Source organism: Lepisma saccharinum, chromosome 24 (assembly GCF_977018435.1).
Source record: "Lepisma saccharinum chromosome 24, izLepSacc3.1, whole genome shotgun sequence".
Lineage (NCBI taxonomy): Eukaryota > Metazoa > Arthropoda > Insecta > Zygentoma > Lepismatidae > Lepisma > Lepisma saccharinum.
Window position 1 is genome coordinate 30,849,636 of NC_139252.1, and position 19,398 is coordinate 30,869,033.

The 19,398-nt window shown below is 40.8% G+C and overlaps 2 long non-coding RNA genes across 3 annotated transcripts in view; one reads left to right on the forward strand and one right to left on the reverse strand.

Moving 5' to 3' along the window:
- The window catches only part of LOC145978446 (uncharacterized), a 430,067-nt gene that overhangs the window by 356,651 nt on the left and 54,018 nt on the right, over positions 1–19,398 (forward strand). The window lies entirely within an intron of this gene.
- Positions 1–19,398, reverse strand: part of LOC145978448 (uncharacterized) — a 286,399-nt gene that overhangs the window by 224,248 nt on the left and 42,753 nt on the right. Inside the window, exon 2 of the long non-coding RNA XR_014440695.1 lies at positions 585–673. This is a non-coding gene — a long non-coding RNA (uncharacterized LOC145978448). The remainder of the gene's footprint in view (positions 1–584; positions 674–19,398) is intronic.

Here is a 19,398-nt window from a genome sequence, read left to right on the forward strand (position 1 = left end):
GTACGGACTTGATGAAGGATTTTAGAAAATCCGTACAGTAAAGTACGAAAATGATGAATCTGTTGATAGCCCGTAAAACCGATAAACGATAAATGGACACATTCGGATATTTTGGATAATTGGGATATACATCTGGATAATTTGAATATTCGGATAATCTGGATATTTGAAATCCGATCCGGATAGAAAATTATCCGATATCAGGCTAGAATTTTATCCCGATTTGGCCATCCCCAATTACTGTGGAGGAGATCACCGCTTGAAATGAGTCAGCTTGGGGGATGTTTGATCGAGCCTTGGAGTTAGCTGGGGGGATGCATCTGCAGTTAAACACGGTTGCAGTGAGACAGCTCTGGACGGTAGAAGCCTCTGTGTCATGAAAATGATAAGGTGTAAAATAGTACGCGACTCAAATTCGCATCAACTTGAAATCTATGCACTTTTTAAGTCTACTGGGTGTTTCAAATGGCCAGGTGTGAATCCTCCATTTCTCTATCATTTCTTGAGTGTTACAACGTTATCTGTGCTTTTATTTAGCAATTAATACACCACATCAAGTGTTCTGATATAATTTTGTGACTTACCTCAGGGAACGGTAGGATGAAGATCTGTAGACCGTGATGGCCATCGTAGCGTTGTTGATGACATCGCTGTGGAACTTCTCCGATTCTCCCTGCACGAAACACAAATAGTGTTAAATCATTTTGGTTTGTGTTACTTGAATTCAACTTTGTCAACAATTACTTGAACCCATGTAATTTTATAACTGACATGAATATAGACACATGGAGAAATTTTTAAGAGTGGTGTAATTCTTGAAAGAATAAATAAATGCATATTATGAAGAGGAAAATGGAGTCGGTGCGCTTATCGACATAAGCATTGTTGAATTTTTCTCCCCACGCAAGAATGTTCATGCAAAACACATTCACAGCTAGTACAAATCTATCTAGTTTTCGAATGTACAATTTAAGGCTTTACATGCGGGATAAGAGACATTTCTCAAACTCAAGGGAGTTGACTTTGAACTCGAGGGATTATCACTAGCTTGGCGCTACTTTGAATCAGAGGGGACCGCGAATTTAAACACGAGAGGACCGGAACCTTAAACCCGAGGAGACCGGAACTTTCAGGGTACCGGAACTTTCAACCCGAGGTGACTCGACCTTTCAACCCAAGGGTACCGGAACTTTCAACCCGATGGGGCCGAAACTTTGAACTCCAGGGAACAGGAACTTTGAACTCCAGGGGACAGGAACTTTGAACTCCACGGGACCGGAACTTTCATCTCCACGGGACCGGAACTTTCAACTCCACGGAACCGGAACTTTCAACTCCACGGAACCGGAATTTTCAACTCCGGGGACCGGAACTTTCAACCCGAGGAAACAGGAACTTTCAACTCCGGGGGGCCGGAACTTTCAACTCCGGGGGGCCGGAACTTTCAACTCCGGGGGGCCGGAACTTTCAACTCCGGGGGGCCGGAACTTTCAACTCCGGGGGACCGGAACTTTCAACTCCGGGGGGCCGGAACTTTCAACTCCGGGGGACCGGAACTTTCAACACGAGGAAACCGGAACTTTCAACACGAGGAAACCGAAACTTTCAACCATAGCGAACCGTAACTTTCAACCTTAGCGAACCGGGACTTTCAACCTTAGCGAACCGGGACTTTCAACACTAGAGAACCGGTACTTTCAACACTAGAGAACCGGAACTTTCAACTCAAGGGGGCAAAATATTTTTAACTCGAAATGGACTGGCTTCGAATTCGAGGCCACGTCGACTTTGACTCAAATGGTACAGGGATTTCAATCATGCGGACAGGACAGGAGCCTAAAGACCTGAACTTAACCCTTCTGAAACTTGGGTTTCATGACCAATAGATTCAGGGGGGAGAGACATTCTGAACACGAGACAAGAACAAGATAACTCTCGATCTCGTATCGAATACTAACTGCGTTCTGAAAGAACCACACGCACAACCATTAATCGATTCTAGCCATGCGTATACAAGAAACCTCTCCCCAGCAAAACCCTTGCCTGCACCAAATCATGCAGAGAAGATGGAAGCATATGCCACACGATCTCTTGCATCGGGACGACCGTGACACGGACGTCCGCTTCAACCAACCATAACACGACCCCCAGGAGGGGCACACGGCCATATCATCATCAACGATAGCTTCAACCAATCACCATACAAATAAACGATGCATGATATTTGGTACAAGAGCATAACTGGAGAGTACAACAAACCACGTAACGATGTATCTGGGTGGAAAAAAATCGAAATAATCGCTTTCGCTTTCGGCTGATTTATCAACGACAATGAGAATTTGCGCCTTCGTTATGCGTTTCCCTCCGAGTTCACTAATGGACAGAACCTCATGCGTCCCCTGTGCGTGGTCCAGTGCGTCTGATAACCCTCAAAGTGCGTACCCTTGATGTACTACCCGCGGGGGTTGCGGGACGGAGAGTGATGGTTGAAATTCCGATACGGGCTATTTGGTTCGGAGGGTTGGGTGGCGCAAAAGGGGTGGAAATGCGAAATTGCAATTTCTGTCGCGTCCGATTCACACCAACGTGGTGCAGAGGCTCCGCCTTTCGATGGATGACGTCAGGAACAGGGATGTACGGAAATACCAATGCAACCATACCTAACCTACTCAAAAATATGCAAACGGTAACACCTATGGCGTATTTGCCAAGTCTTTGCATTGTAATCAAGAGATCCCGGGTGAGATACCCCGTTGAGGTACTATAGTGATTCGGATCCCACTGTAAGTCCTGTCTCGATTAGCCTTTCTGTGCATAAAGTGGACTTAGAAACAAACCAATCAATGAACGAAATGCAACTTCATTTGTATTTCTCTTATTTTACGTCGCGTTTCTGCCCCTTTGGCTAACTGTGACGAAGGATGATTAGATGAAATTTTCAATGTCAAATCACAGGGAACTGATAGAACCAAATCCAATAAAGAAGAAGGGTGGTTTGGACCGAGTCGACGTTGGTCCATGCCTAGCTATCCATCCGAGGAAGACACGGAAATAATAGCTGGATTGTTATGGCATAAGTCTCTTAAGTCTATCTCCAACCCATTTTGTCGAGCCCGTGTAACCTTATGGGGTAAATTTGGTCACGGATATCTCGAGAACCAGTCAACAGAAAATTTTCAAACTTTACCTGAGCACTGAGAAAGAATGTTTCTGGGGAAACACTGTTAGGTATTTTCATTTACTACACCACCTCTTTATTCTAAATCGGTAAAGCACAAACAACCGTTGTTTTTGGTATAATTGTCGAAAGAGATAGTAAAATGTAATGAGGACCTTCGTACATCGGTACCCCAAAGTTTACTGAGGCTGTTACAATGTCTACGTATTCACCAAATGACAAATAGGGTATTCACATTCAAAACAGGATGCTTTTTTGTTTGTTTTTGGTTATTTTTGACTCTCCAAGTCGAATTTTCAGACGACCTCCCTCCGTCAAAATGCACATTATTCTTAACTAAATTAATACACTATTTTTATAAATTGGCGGTGAGATAGTACTATGAATAGATTTTAAATATTCCAATTTGTGGATGTAATGGCTCAATCGATAGTTAGACTTATCTATAGATCCGCCATTTTCCCATGGCGGTGTTTATAAAATTGTGGTTAAAGTACTCCAGATAAAAATTGAAACGACCTTTTTCATATTCTTTTACCCAGAATCCTCATATTTCGGCTCTCGTTTCTATTGTTAAGTCCAACTGAATCGAGAGTTAAACAAAGTCCGTCATCTTGAAAATTGCTGCTGAAACATATACTGTACCAAAATCAAGATGTCTCTGTCTACACACTTTTCCTGTCACTCTGTCAGTATATGCTGCATTCAACACTGTTTGGAACCAGATCTGGTCTCTCCTGGTAAGAGATGGAAACACTTCCCACCTCGAAGCGGTATGCGTCGGATTGTTCCAAAGCACGCATCTATCTCTCTCTTCGCTACAGCTTCAGGTTAAATCTAGCGCCAAAAAAGAAAAAGTGCAACTACGTCATTGCAGAATCTCGATACGGGATAGCCCCCCATTACAGCAGAAGAATGTTTCCCACCCCCCATTGAAACCCCTCCCATTCCGGGCACAAAAGCGCCACCATCCAGTCTTATCTCCCTCACTACGCCCTCTACACCCCGACACATCCTTCCTCCATCCTGGTTCGACATATGGGTTTATCTCCTATCCTCCTTTTCTTCTCTTTTCGCTCTTCTCCCTATCCGCTGGACCATTATTCTCCGTTTTCCACGCCATTCGGCTTTTCTGCAGCGTCGACTCGGGCGCCATCTTAGGGCCAGTCAGGATACACGACTCGCATCCGAGGTTCACAATGCAAGAATTAACTTCCTCTACGTTTGGCCAGTTTTGCTTCCTTATTTCCCCGATAGATGGCTCTGATTGTTGTGCATCGACTTTTATGCTAGAACGTGCAAGTTCTGAAACATTTACACCACATACAACCCGAAGAAGCACGTAGCTAATAAATGCTATTAAATAAACAACCCTTCTCTAAAATAGCAAAAGTTTATTTTGAACTTAGATTCTTGAAAATTAAGATTCGCAGGATTGTATTGCAATTTTTCTTCATTCCTAACACAACTGTTCGTGTCTAATCTAGTTAGTTATTCTCAATGGTTTTGGAGTTTTCTGTATTTTTACACATATTGATATAGCAAGCATAATTTCAAGTGATTTCTATGACTGTGGGTTTTCACGGGTATATTGCAGCGGGAACAAGTTTGAACGAACAGTGCATCAGTGTTCACATATGATAGAGTCTGACGGACATTTAGCATCAACCCACATCACGGATTCGCGATAATGTCGTGATTTTTACTTGTGAGTTTTGTAACCTGACCTGTTACTAGAAAAATAAATCACAGTCCATCAAGAGAGGGGGGGGGAAGGGAGGGATGCTAGTACTATGTCTCTCCTTCGTAGACATATTGTTATGCATCTTTCAAAGTATTGTATTGTTATGCATGGTGAATTGGCAACAGGAACGTTTCATATGCGTACACACACACACACACACAGAACCAAAAATATGTCAATTGACACAAATACGTTGGCATCATGGTACATAAAGTGCTGAAATTGCACTTTTTGGTTTTGGTGCATCAAAATAAACACAGAAATGCATCATCAGACGGTAATTTTATCAGCTGTCCTTTCGTATCGGACACGATCGTTTCCAACGGTGGCGTATTGGGCTATCTCACTGTCACGTGGTCTTATAGGCTATGAATAGAAATGTTTACCAACTCCTACGAAATCAGGTTGCCAACTCATAGGAAATCAGGTTGCCAACTCATAGGAAATCAGGTTGCCAACTCATAAGAAATCAGGTTGCCAACTCATAAGAAATCAGGTTTCCAACTCCAGAATCACCATCTATCTCACTGATATGAATAATTTTGTTTACAATTTCTGATCAATTTTTCTCCTGTATTTTATTCTCTAGACTCCAGGCTTCGCAGATAGCCTACGTAGCCTAAAATATACATACGCTCCTGACTTCCAAGAAACCAAAATTTCATGTTTAACTGTGTCAATTGAATGCATAAAAAATGCATCAACTTTTATGTGATGCATTTCTACTCTTGTCTGTGTGAGTATATCTTGTTGTATGGTTCATGAGAATAATGAGATAAGAGATTCTTAATCCAACGTCACATGTACCTAATTTATGTACGAGAATACAACAGGACCAGCTTTCATTATGCAGCAACCAACTTGATTACCCCCCCCCCCCCCAATATATCTCACAAGCAGCTGCAATCTTCATGATTGTTTCTTTTCTCTCCCCCTTCTCCGCTTAAAAAAATCACCAAAAAATCCGAGGCCAATTAAGCCCATTATCAACCTCTAGGATCTCCAATTATGATCACTTTAAGATTATTTCCTCAAATAATTATTTTATCAAAGTTCGTCATTACAGACGCAATGTTGAGCGTTCGAAATCTTGTCCGCTTGTTCCCTTGACGGAGGCCTAAGTGCTTCGCAAGGGTGTAATTAAATTGTCCTTATAAATTAGGGGATGATGGCTCGTGGAGGGGGTAATCAGGAAAGGTTGAAGTTGATTGGAAGGGGGCGGGGGAGGGGGGCTATTCCAAACTTTGTCCCCCCCCAGAGTTCTTCGTGAAGAAGATAAAAGTAAATACCCTTCTGGAAGTTTCAGAATGAGGGAAAATCCCTTTTTTCTTCTTTTTTTTATCCCCCTCCCTTTTTACCTCGTCCTGAGTGTCTCTTTAAGTCGACTGAAATCTTATGATAATAGTGGGACGGGTTTTTTTCTTCGTCGGTGATGGCTTTGAGATTTGAAGTTTGGATTTGGACGGTGTCTCTGCTTCAGATTTTAGTATACTCACACACACAATCCAAGACGTGTCAAATTTACACATATATGTTGTATATGTTGACTCCAATAGCACATGAACATGCATAAACGGATACTTTTATCAGCTGATGCGATGCACTAAAAATGCATCAATTGGGAAGATCATACCATTTCAAAGATAACGAAGTTTCACTTTTAATGCATCAATTGACACAGGTAATTTTGTTGTATTTGAAATGATCTTGTCTGATCTTCCCAATTGATGCATTTTAGTGCATCGCATCAGTTGATAAAAGTACCCGTTTATGCATTTGCAGTTTATGCATGGAGTCAACATATATCTGTCAACTGACACGTCTTTGGTTCTGTGTGTGACACTTGAGTGTATTCAACGAAGGTCTTCGTCTCCCTTTACTCTCCGAGACAGGGGAAAGACAAAGGAAGAAGAACTGAAGAAGAATGATGAATTAGAAGAAAGGGAACGAAAAGGATACAAAAATAATAGAGCAAAGAGAGAGAACAGAGGAAGGGGCGGTATAGAAAGAAAGAAAATGGTAAGAGATAAAAGAGAAACAGAATGAAAGAGGAAGATAGAAAGGGTGGAAGAGATAAGAGGAAGGAGCAGAGTAAGCAAAGTGAAATAAGGGAAGGGATAGAGACAGTGTGTTTAGAAAGACAGAGAAAGGTGTGTGTGTTAGAGCAAGAGAGGGAGTTATTAACAGTCATACAGAGAAAAGACACGCGAGAAAGAGACAAAAATGAAGAAAGAAATATAGAGAAACTGAAGACGAAAATAAAAAGTACAAAAGAGTGAAAAGGAAGTAAGGCAAGTAAGAGATAGAAAAACAAAGAATAGAATAAAAGAGAACGAAAGGAAAAGAGAGAACCACATGAAGAAAAGGACAGAGAGGAGGATAGAGAAACACGATGACACGGGAAGATAGCAAGAGATAAACAAAGGAAGAGAAAAAGAGTGGGGAGAGAGTGTGCGCCTAAGATACACCGAGGAGGCAGACCAAAATAATGTGTCTGATTCTAGCGCCACAATCCAACATTTCCAGTCTCGTTTTTCATCATTTCTAGTATTGGGTACATCGCAGGAACACTGTATGAAACTTAATTGATGCAACCGTATCACTTGTAATTGTAATGGTTCATTGACATCTGACGTCACTACTTTAAATCATAAGAATCGATTAGCTGATATAATGGACACTAATGAAGATATACAGCGTGTCCACAATGAGACTCCAACATTTTGAAAGTCTATAACTTTTTCATTTTAAATTGTACAGCTGTGATTCCGGAAGCAGCAGAAGCAGAAACTCAAAAAGTTTATGTGGTAACGTTTTAGTGCGCGCAATAGCCGTAGTGGCGCTGCAGCAATCGATTATTTGAAAATTGAGATTCCAAACGAGCGTGCACAGGTTGTGTGGTGGTGTGCAGAAACGAAATCACTTATTCAAGTGCAACGAAACTTTCGTCGTGTGTACACTAAGGATCCTCCGACATTCACGACTATAAAGAAGTGGTGTGATCAGTTTTTGGCGACCGGCAATGTTTTGAAAGGACACTGTGGTGGTAAACCCAGAATCCAGGAACAGGTTGTAGAAAATGTGCGGAGGTCATTCGAAACGAATCCACAGACGTCAGTTAGACAAGCAGCGAGAGAACTTGGTATGAAACGGTCGACAGTTCACACAGTTCTTCACTGCTTGTCTTACTGACATCTGTGGACTCCTTTCGAATGAACCTGTGCACGCTCGTTTAGAATCTCCATTTTCAAACAATCGAGTGCTGCAGCGCCACTACGGCTATTGCGTGCACTAAAACGTTACCACATAAACTTTTTGAGTTTCTGCTTCTGCTGCTTCCGGAATCACAGCTGTACAATCTGAAATGAAAAAGTTATAGACTTTCAAAATGTTGGAGTCTCATTGTGGACACGCTGTATTACCACACAGAAAATAGCTGTGATAGTGTTTTGTTAGTACGACATACAGAATCCAAACTGTGTAAGCTGACACAAATATGTTCACCACAGTAACATAAAATGCATATACTGTTAATGATGCACTTTTGGTGCATCAAAATACACACAGAAGTGCATCACAGGGTACTTTTATCAGTTGCTGTTCTGTGTGATGCACTAAAAATACATCAATTGAGGAGATAAGACACGATCATTTCAAAGATGACAAAATTACAGTTTTAACTGTGTCGTAAGTGGAAACATTCTCCAGCGTTTCCAAAATGGCGACTCTAGGAAGGTGTCACATATTGTGACTGGTGATGAAATCTTGATTTACCAGTTTGATCCAGAGACAAAGCGCCAATCATCCTAGAGTCTCAAGCGGCCAATAGGTGTAGGAATGGTGTCATTCTTATTCAGCCATTGGGCATTCAGCTACCATTCTTTTGACAAACCAACTGACAGTGACTGCAGGATGCCATGGCAACGCTCCAGCCCATTCTGTTAACAGCATAATCTTACGTATCCACCTTAGAGACCAGACATGGCACTTTGTGACATTTCCCTGGTCCCGATGGACAAGGAAGGCTTATAGTGGGGCATCAATGGCACACCTGTTACTGCCTACTTGTAGAAGTTGTGCAAGATGGTTAAAACTTAGTGGCACCAAAACGTAAAATTATTGTCAGAAAAAGTGGCATTGCATGTAGTGACTATTTCGAAAATATATAGTTCTTGGAAGATACATGCCTATAATGAGAGTCTCGAAATATTACTGATTATCTGCGTATTATAGGGGCATAATAATAATAATAGTCCAGATCAACTCAGGTATTTTGTTTTTATATTTATTAAATAAATATTTAACTTCGTGCTCCACAGAAAAAGGAAAAATCATTCTGTGCTATGATACTTTGTTAAGGCGCCATCTCGTTTATATTTTCTACACTAATCAGCCACGCTGAAAGTAATGCAGAGTCACAGAAAGAACCAGAAAACAGTACAAAAAATGTACTGACAATTGTCAGCGTCGAGAAACATGTTTTCGTCATGTCTTATCTCTGTATCGCACGATGTTAATTGAACTCTTATTCATAGAATTTCAAAGTAACAGTGCATGTCGTTGCAATGGCTCACGAAAATGGGCGATTTTGCAAATATCAACCTCCCCGTGAAGGCAACAATATAGCTCAGTACTCGCTTAGTTAGCAGAACCTCCGTCAGACGGCACACATGGCTTGCACCAGGGAAAGGCGCTATAAATATCACACTGTTTATATTGTCAGCCAGTAACGGAAATAGCTTCTTTTCAAATAAGTCCGCTCCCCCCCCCCCCCCGCCCCTTTGCAATACGCGTCGACCGCCATAATTCAGGCTCGGAGATCATTTAGGAATTTCAAATCTTAATATACGACTGATGCTGAAATAAGGAATATTGCCAATTTCCTTAATAGGACGCCTTCTCCGGGCGCAGCCGACGGTGTCCCCATCTGTCGGTCGGAGCTACACGCGTCTGCTTGTCAAGCGCAAAACGAGAAGTGACTCTTCCTAGCTTTCTTTATTGCTTGATTCGTTGAAAGAAGTCTGAATTATTATTTTTCTTTCTAGCTGCTTCCGGAACGGAGCATGATTAAGCTGCAGTTGTGCAAACACTGATAAAGTCTTCTCCCCACGCTGGAAGCAGTGGGAACTTCCCATTGAAAGAATGTGCCGTAATTTAGCAAATGGAAAACCAACAATAGGGAACGATATCATAACTCATATTACATCCCTGTCTGCTCTTCCCCCACTGTTTTCTCTCCTTGAAATATAATCCCTCGTGACATTTCATTACGTCACTGCTCCGCTTGCTCTAAAGCCCCTCCCCTTCGTGCCAGAAAAGTCCATAAGATGATTTCATGAGCTTGTTTCTTCAAGTTCCCAACTGCTTACCCTCACGTAGATCGGGCTTCGAAAGTGTAATGAACTTACTTTTTACAGTAACTGCAACCATTTATTTCATTTTACAGTTTTGATACAAGGTGAAGTTAACGCTACAATTCCATTTTCGCTAACCAACCATTCACTATTATTATTGCACATATTTTTGAACAAAACAGTTCCAATAATATACGCCGACAGACACACCAAATAACCGGAATTCATCTTTGTATAATTGATTCACTAGTTGACTTGCTTTATTTCACTTCTTTTCTACTTTTGTCGATCCGCGAAGATGAGAATTGTTACGAGTTAGCTTAATGTTCGATCAAGGATAGATTTAACTAGGCAGTTTATATTCTGGGACTATCTTGATATAATGTTGTGAAGTAATAGTGAACATGTTGTACAGTTGTACGAAATTATCATTTTATAAATTGAGTGTTTATCCCGGGGACCCAAGCGTCGTAGCTCGCTGTGCAACCTCCACGGAGGTCAGCTTTTGTATAATTATTAATAAATAGAAGATATAATAGTAATAGTAACAATTATCCCTGTACCTTATATTCGTGTCTTCCTTTGCACGCGCTACCTAGCCTAAAAAATCAGTTTCTAGTTCGAATTTTTCAATAAAAGTTATTTTAACTGTGTTTTTAACGTTACGCAGAAGACTTTCAAGTGAAAAAGAAAACTTTCGGAACATTTTGATCGTGTTGATTTTTAAAAAAAAAGTGCGAAAAATTTTGTGCCACAAAAACCTCAAAGGTGTGCAAAATGTTCAAAAGTGTGAACTGAAAGACGCAGGAAACACTTTTGTGCACTTTCAGATCACGTTTGAACATTTTCTGTGCACATTTGAACAAGCATAATGTGCTCAGAAATGACCGAAGGCAGTTTCTGGACAGTGTACAAAGTATTAAGCGGGTACTTTTGACAAGAGGAACTCGGGTACTCTTCGAAATGAGGATCTGAATTTACAACTTGATCTCCGAAATGAAAATCTGGAATTAAACTGAAATTGATGAACTGGAATTCTAACTCTGTTACTCCTCGAAATGAGCAATTGCAATCAGTGGCGGCGATTGAGTTCCAAAACGGGGGGGGGGGGGGGGGGGCAAGGTGCCAAAACTGGGGGAGGGGGGCAAAAGTGGCGAAAAGTGGGGAGGGGGCAACTGCCCTCCTAATCGCCGCCACTGATTGCAATTAATATTTAGTTACTTCCTGAAATATGAACTGCTATTTTAACTCAATTATCCTTTTCTCTTCAAAACAAGGAACTCCACAACTCGGTTATTTTTCTATAAAGAAGTTGCAATTACAGCTGAGTTATTCTGAAACGAACACCGTAATTATAATTCAGTTTTTCTTCGAAATGAGGAACTTCACTTATACCTCCGCTCCTTTTTTTTAACATGCGACTGAAGTTACAACTCTGTTATTTATAACTGTAGATCATCCTTTAAAAAATAAGTTATTTTTTTAAATGAGGAACTGCTTTCCTGCAACTGTTCCTATTTCTTTTGAGTGATGCGAATTCTGGCATCTTAATCACTTCCTTTCACTCTACTCTTAGTGCACGTGACTTGAGCTCCTCGGCATCACCATTTCTGCCATTACTCCCCTCCTCCTCCCCCCTACCACCACTGCTGCAGCCATTCCCTCACCCTCCGTCCCAAACTTACCCCTTGATGACTAAATCAATAATGTAGATGGGGAGTATCCTTTCTCCCCCTTCCCAACCCCATTTTTTTTCCAAGCTCTTTCTCGAGAGGAGTGATCTATGACCTCACATCCGATGCTCAAGCCATTCCCGGAGCAACTTTGATGACGTAGTATCCTTCCCCCACCCCCAAACCCCCATCTTCCAAGGTTCGGTTCACATCCGGTGCCCACCCTTCTTCATCCACCACCCAATGCCAAACTTGCACAACAATCCAGTTGGGGTAATGTAGCTGGTTTCCTCGCACCAGACCTTGTCCGCGGGACTGGTAATGGCGAACTCTTGCAGAATGTGGAAGTCGATTGTCTTTTCAGCAGGGAAGATATATCGGACGTCCTCTTTCTGATATTTACGTCCACGGGAACATTGGAGTTAGGCATTCATCACTGGTGGTGCGAAGGGACTCATTATGCGAGGCCAGCTGAGATGTCACTAGATTCAAAGTGGTAGCCATCTCAATCGAGTCAATGGAATCCGACTTGTGACACTGATCGCGTCAAGCGGGAATGATTTGCATACTCGGGATGGTACCGAGACGAGCGTACCTACCGAGATCAGGCCTCGCTGTTCACGGGACGAGACACGAGCGTATCTACCGAGATCAGGCCTCGTTGTCCACGAGACGAGACATTCCACGCTAAACAACGTAGCCTATACGATGGATTGATTTTTTACTTGAAAAAAATCACTCCTTGTACTCAGGACGAACCTTCGCATATTTTAAAATCCTTCCTGAATATGATGTATACGAGTTCTAAGATGGGCTTGGTAAAATAATGGAAAAACGATCACGCTGAGTCCTTTTCTTTCCAAAAAATAAAAGCATGCTAATTTGCAAATTTAATACTTTGAATTTTATGGTTTTCTGCAAAATTCTGTACGAACATAGTCAAATTAATAATTTAAGATTGAAGAGAGACATCTGCTGACATCGTGATGAACTACTTACATCGTGATGAACTACTACCTGGATAAGCCTCTGTAGGACTTGTGCAGTCCATATGTGTTTGTCTCTTCATTCATGTCATCGTTATCACCATCCCAAAAGTGGCGGAAAAGTCACTTTCCAACCGCAAGATTCCATAAAAAGAACCTCTAACTTTGGATATAAGAATAGTTTTAATGAAGATGTTCAAGAAAAACATGTTAGCGAATTATTTCAGAGCATTTCTTTCGACCATAATACTCTGGTATCTATCAGAGGATGGTTCTTTTCTAAGTGTACCATATATTCATAACCTTATACACGGGCGTTAGGGGGGAACCTAATGAATACATTACCTCAGTATTTACTCTGTCTTCATCTTATGGTGCACGGGGTTCAGGATAACGATTACGTCACGATGAACGACGAGAAAGGGGAGAGCGAGAAACGTCAGGTAATGCGAATTAATGGTGTGGTTGGATGTTCTTATCGGCGCCATCTTCTTGTCAGAGTTTTTACTAGGAGAATAACGATGACAAGCTCTTGTCGAATTGTAAGTCTTTGGCACTGTCTTGAAAACAGCAATAACGGCCGTGCTGGTCGTTACAGATGTGGGAACAAGGAGAGTGAGGGGAGGGTCGTGCATGCCGTGATTCCAAGGAGGGGCTAGGGGGGAGGGGGCCCCGGCGAGAGAGAGATGAATCTCAACAAGGGTCCCTTTCGAGGGGGCATAATGAGTTTGTCGCCGGTAGCCTAATATTTCTCCCAATGTCGGATGCCATGACAGTTATTATCGAAGTTACCAGTGTTGGGCATCGGCCGTTCTAAATCAGGACGCTGGACAAGGAGGAAAGAGTAATCGCGGGCTAATGTCGTTTGTACAGCGCTGCGGAGATGACGCGGAGGTTGGGGGGTAAATGAGTTTGAGATGGAAGTGCTAGGAGGGGGTCTTTTCGCAATCAAATTTCGCAAGAGCCGAAATGCATCCTCAAAGATCAGCGAGTGTATTACTAGTTTCGACCCGAGAACGAGACAAACGTTCACAAACCGAGACTAGGAGAATTATTCCAGTTCAGAACCGGACCCAAGATGACTGCCGCCTTAGGACCTTGCCACCAAAGGATACGAGTCTCTTCATCAATTTCAGCTAATCATAATTCATCAGCATCTCCTGGATTAGGTTAAAGATCCGAAAAGCAACGTAAAACAACAAAATACATCAAATATGAGTATTTGACTTGTCTTGCTTCAATATTCCAATTCTGGTTCCAAAAATTGATAATAGGTGGCGAGAGCTCCGTTCAAAAATGGAGACGAGAAGTTTCATTCTAGATTCTCTGTTTCAGGCTCTGCTTCCGTGTGAGATAGAGTGAATTAAAATGTAAGGTGAAGGAAAATGTCGCTTAAATCAAATCTGCTTTACCGTGCGTCTTATTTACACATAAGAAGGGACTTACTGTTTTACACTATACAGATATGATAGATATGTTAACTAGTAAAACATTAAAGTGCATAAGATGCCAGCAATGTATTTTTGGAGCATGAAAATACACGTAGAAAATGTATCAGGGATACTTTTAGCAACTGCTCATCTGTGTGAGGCACCAAAAATGCATCATTTTTAGCAAAGGCATCAAATTGAGAAAATCAGATATTACGATTTGAAGTTGATTTTGTTGTAGTTCATTTTATTTTACGTCACTTTTCTGCCCTCTTTGGCTCATCGCGACGATGCTGATGAATAGTGATGAAGGGACAGACATAGTATATGGACATTACACGAGCTCCACAGAGGGCTTTACTAGCTGAGAGTCCAGATGCCAGAGCCTCGTTAGTTTACAAAATGCAGTCCAGGGTGTACACTCAGAGAACTAAATGCATCATATCGATTGATGCACCAAAATGCATCGATTGATGCACTAAAGTGTGTTTATGGCTTCTTCAAAGAATCAGATTCACATTTGATGCATTTGGGTGAAGTTTTGTATGTTGTGAGAGAAACACCAAAGTGCAACATTTGATTCAAGTGAGGATTTATTTCAGTCGGGATGCACTTCAATGCATCAGTTGATGTTCCTTGATGCACCTTCCTGCATCACTTTGGATGATGATGCATTCTGGTGCATCAAAATGCATCAAGGTGCATCAAAACGCATCAACTGGTGCATTGAAGTGCATCTCGACTGAAATAAATCCTCACTTGAATCAAATTATGCACTTTGGTGTTTCTTTCACGACATACAAAAATTCACCCAAGTGCATCAAATGTGAATCTGATTCTTTGAAGAAGCCATAAAACACACTAGTGCATCAATCGATGCATTGTGGTGCCTCAATCGATATGATGCATTTAGTTAAGTGAGGTTCACATCTGGGTGCTTTACACCCCACAATCATTTCAAGAAACCAAAATTACACGTTAGACTGTGTCAATGCACCGAAAGTTCATCAACCTTTCATTGATGCATTTTCAGGCTTCCGCGTGTGTTGGTATGACGTCATTTAATTGACATCCGCACTCGAGACCAAGACATGACTGTCTCGATACTCTGTGTCCTTGGACATTTTGCGAACTACATGCTTCCAAGTGATTTAAACATGCGACACTAGCGCCACTGCTGGCACTGTAAGAATGACAGTTTTCCAGTCTGAATCTAGATGTCTGTGTTGTGGACGAATGTACATAACCGTAAAATATACACGTTTTATTCAGTTGTGTCGATTGTACTGTACAAAAAGGAGAGATTCACAACACTAAATCTTCTGTTAATGCGTTCATAAAGTTAACCTATTGCAGAGAATAAAAAAAAGTTATGCTAGAGAAGATAAAGTTCATGAAAGTTATTAAGATGATGTTTTAAGTCGATCAGATTTAAGATAAGCTTTCTATTGGGGACTGCACATCTCGAGAAGAAGAAATTTGAGTTCGTTTTCTTGGCAATGAAGATATATCACACCAAGAAATGGCTTAAGAGTAGTGCGTTTCGGCTTCAGAAGAAAAAATGCAAATCGAACCGAAAACGCTTTTGCATATGCACATAACGGCACAATTCATGGACGCTTTTATTAAGTAGGACGATACTCAGAAACTGCAGTGGAGGGGGGAGGATTTGTCACGTTTATATGCAGGCTTAAAGTCAAGAGAATGGTCCGAGTTTTTTGGGTTTTTTTCTTTCTCAAATTGCTCTACGCGCATTTTCCTTCGTGCTCCCTTTTTCTAAAACCTTTTCGCGTTCGGGGGGGGGGGGGGCGGGGGGTTAATGCAAATTCGAAAAAATGCAATTCTCCTTCTCTACAAGTACAGTTATAACTCTTCCTCCCTCCCCCCTTGCGATCCTACCTCAACCCCTTTTCGTACGATTAAGAAAATGGAAGAAAAGAGGGAATGGGGGGAAGGGAATTTGGAAAGAAAGGACGAAAAAAACAAGGTTTTGAATCAAGGTGGAGCTTGGGGGTTGGGGGAAGGGGGTGTCTTAATTTATGAAACCGTTTTCTCTGCTACGAAGAGGGAAAAGCAATCTTGCAGGAACGAGAATATATAACAGTAAAACTTCGAAGTCCCGTGCGCAGTGTTTCCAACTCTTGAGTGGGGGGAAAAGGAGGGGCCGAATGCGTCTGCGGAATCCAGTGCTAAAGTGAGATTAAATTCCCAGAATTCCTTGCGCTTTCCTCTGCGGATTACGAGATAATTTTTGCTCGCCTTTCGTTTTTATATTTATCAGACTGTGGTGCCATCTTTTGTTAAAATATTTTAATAATAACGTTCCCCAAGTAGAATGAATGTAGATTCGTGGGATGATGGGATATTCTGTTTTCGTCCATGGCTTGTTTGTTGGTGATGAGAGGTTCTGGCATCAAAGAGAGAGGTTTTTTTCGGATCAGTGTTGCCAATGTCTTCACCTCTTTTTTTTTTTGTAATATTTGAAGTTCGTGGCGGATAAATCCATGAGTTTTAACCACGTGGCCTAATGGTTAGCGGTGTGTACTTCGTGACGGCGGCACCGTGCTCGATTCTGGATGGAAACCTGAAAATTCCTTCACAAGGATCAAGGACGTATTTGAGGAGGGGCACATTTTTTGTACAAATTATTCCGATTTTAACTAGTGTAAGCTGCATAATGAATATGCGCGTTGTACGTATCTCTATTCATATCGTATTTTTGCCTATTCATATAATATTAATTTATACGTTGTAATTAGTAATAATTTGATTTAATATAACAATTTTAATTTAAACATTATTAGTGTTATTATTATGATGATTATTATTATTCCTGAAACATATGGTTTAGACCCCCTGGATACGTGCCTCATGGATCTAGGAATAATTATTGATTATTAATAATAATTATTAATAATTATTGACCCTTTTACTTGAAGGCCACATAAAAGAAACTTGCCAAAAGGCTTAAAAAGTAATAAGTTTTCATATTTTTTAATTGAGCGGCTTTGAACCAATTGAAAACTGTCAGCTTTATATGTATCATAATTGTACAGTGGGATCCATGAGTATTACCGTCCAAATTGCCCATCACCATGTTCGTTCACTTTATTTTGACCCAATAAGAGCTTCAAGATTTAAAAGAAAACTCAAAACAAGCTGTTGACAACTTCTGCATAAAATCCATCGCTTACATAGGATGTAAAAGAAAAATAAATGAAAATAGTCATGGACAATTTACCAAGCAATACTAGTGGATCCCACTGTACTTCCAATACTTGAATATGATGGTGAGTTGTGGAGCTCAAAGGAGAATAAATTCACAGCTTATTGCCAGATTATTGTGCATGAAATATCAAAGTTATGTAACAGGCAAATTTGAAGAGTGGTTCGACAAATTCTTTAACTAAGAAGCAGTGTGTGAAACACAAATGTGTTTTTGCTCAAATAATGCTCTCATCGAAGATTGATACTGGCTATTTCTTGAGAGCTAAGGTTCCTAAATATAGATTTAGATTTAGTTTTATTCTTTCATGTGCGAGCCATAAGCTGTACGCACTACATAACATTTGGATTTTTTCTAGAATACACACACACACACACACACACACACACACACACACACACACATATATATATATGTATGTATGTATTTTGCATTTAGTATATAACAGGGAATTGTCTTTTTAGTCCTTTGTTGATTTCAAAGTAAATCTAAATATAGGACTAAAGAGACAATCCCCTGTTATCAGTTAATGATAACAACTGGCAACCATGGAATTACTCCTAACTTCATAGGCAACCCACCAACACCTTGTGTAAGTTGGGTTGCCTAGCATAAAATGTCGTTGTTCTGAAACTATTATTGTACATTTATCAATAGCAATCTCTTTGTCCAATGAAATGCAGGTACACACAGAAAACTAAATGCATCATATCTATTGATGCACCAGAATGCATCGACTCATGCACCAAAGTGTGTTTTATGGCTTCTTCAAAGAATCAGATTCACATTTGATGCATTTGGGTGCATTTTTGTATGTCGTGAAAGAAACACCAAAGTGCATCATTTGATTCAACTGAGGATTCCTTTAAGTCGAGATGCACTTCAATGCATCAGTTGATGTTCCTTGATGGACCTTCCTGCATCTTTATGGATGATGCACTTAAACGTTTGGTCTGAGCTACAGAGTTTTATATACCTATAACATCAAAACGCATCAAGGTGCATCAAAACGTATCAAATGATGCATTGAAGTGCATCTCGACTGAAAGGAATCCCCACTTGAATCAAATGATGCACTTCGGTGTTACTTTCACGACATACAAGAATGCACCCAAATGCATCAAATGTGAATCTGATTCTTTGAAGAAGGCACAAAACACACTTTAGTGCATGAATCGATGTATTCTGGTGCAGTAAAATGGCTTAAAATATACCTATAACGGCTTACCTTCGTTATCCAGCTAATTTCTAGTTCAGACCATGATATTTTGTACAAAAAGCTATTCTACGAAGGAAAATAAAGTAAAAAGTAATTAGAAAGATGTGTTATAGGATAACAAAAAAGTTATATCCAGCTCCAGCTGTTGAAATATGTCCATTAATAATAATAATAATAATAAAACCACTGCCAATACAAAACTGATTCATTCCAAACCTATATTCGTGTAAGTTCTACGTAAATAAATACATTTTGTATTTTAAACAAACGTCACACAAGGTTTTCGTTTATTTCATTCCTCAACAAGCACTGATTTTTATTAGTAAGTAACAAATTTATTTAATTTAAAATCTTGTCAATTCTTTCGGGAGTCCAGGCCCCTCGCCCCCTTAAATACGTTCTTGTTCGCCTTATTGATGCTGCTAAGGTATTGAAATAGAAAGATTATATCGTTATATGTTCTGCAACATGCTCTCTCTGCACCCTTGCCTGCATTACTGAAAGGGGGAGGGGGGTCGGGCAACAACAGCGGGGGTTCTTCGCACCACATTGGCTCGACCCAGACCCCCCCCACTCCCCGCGAACCCT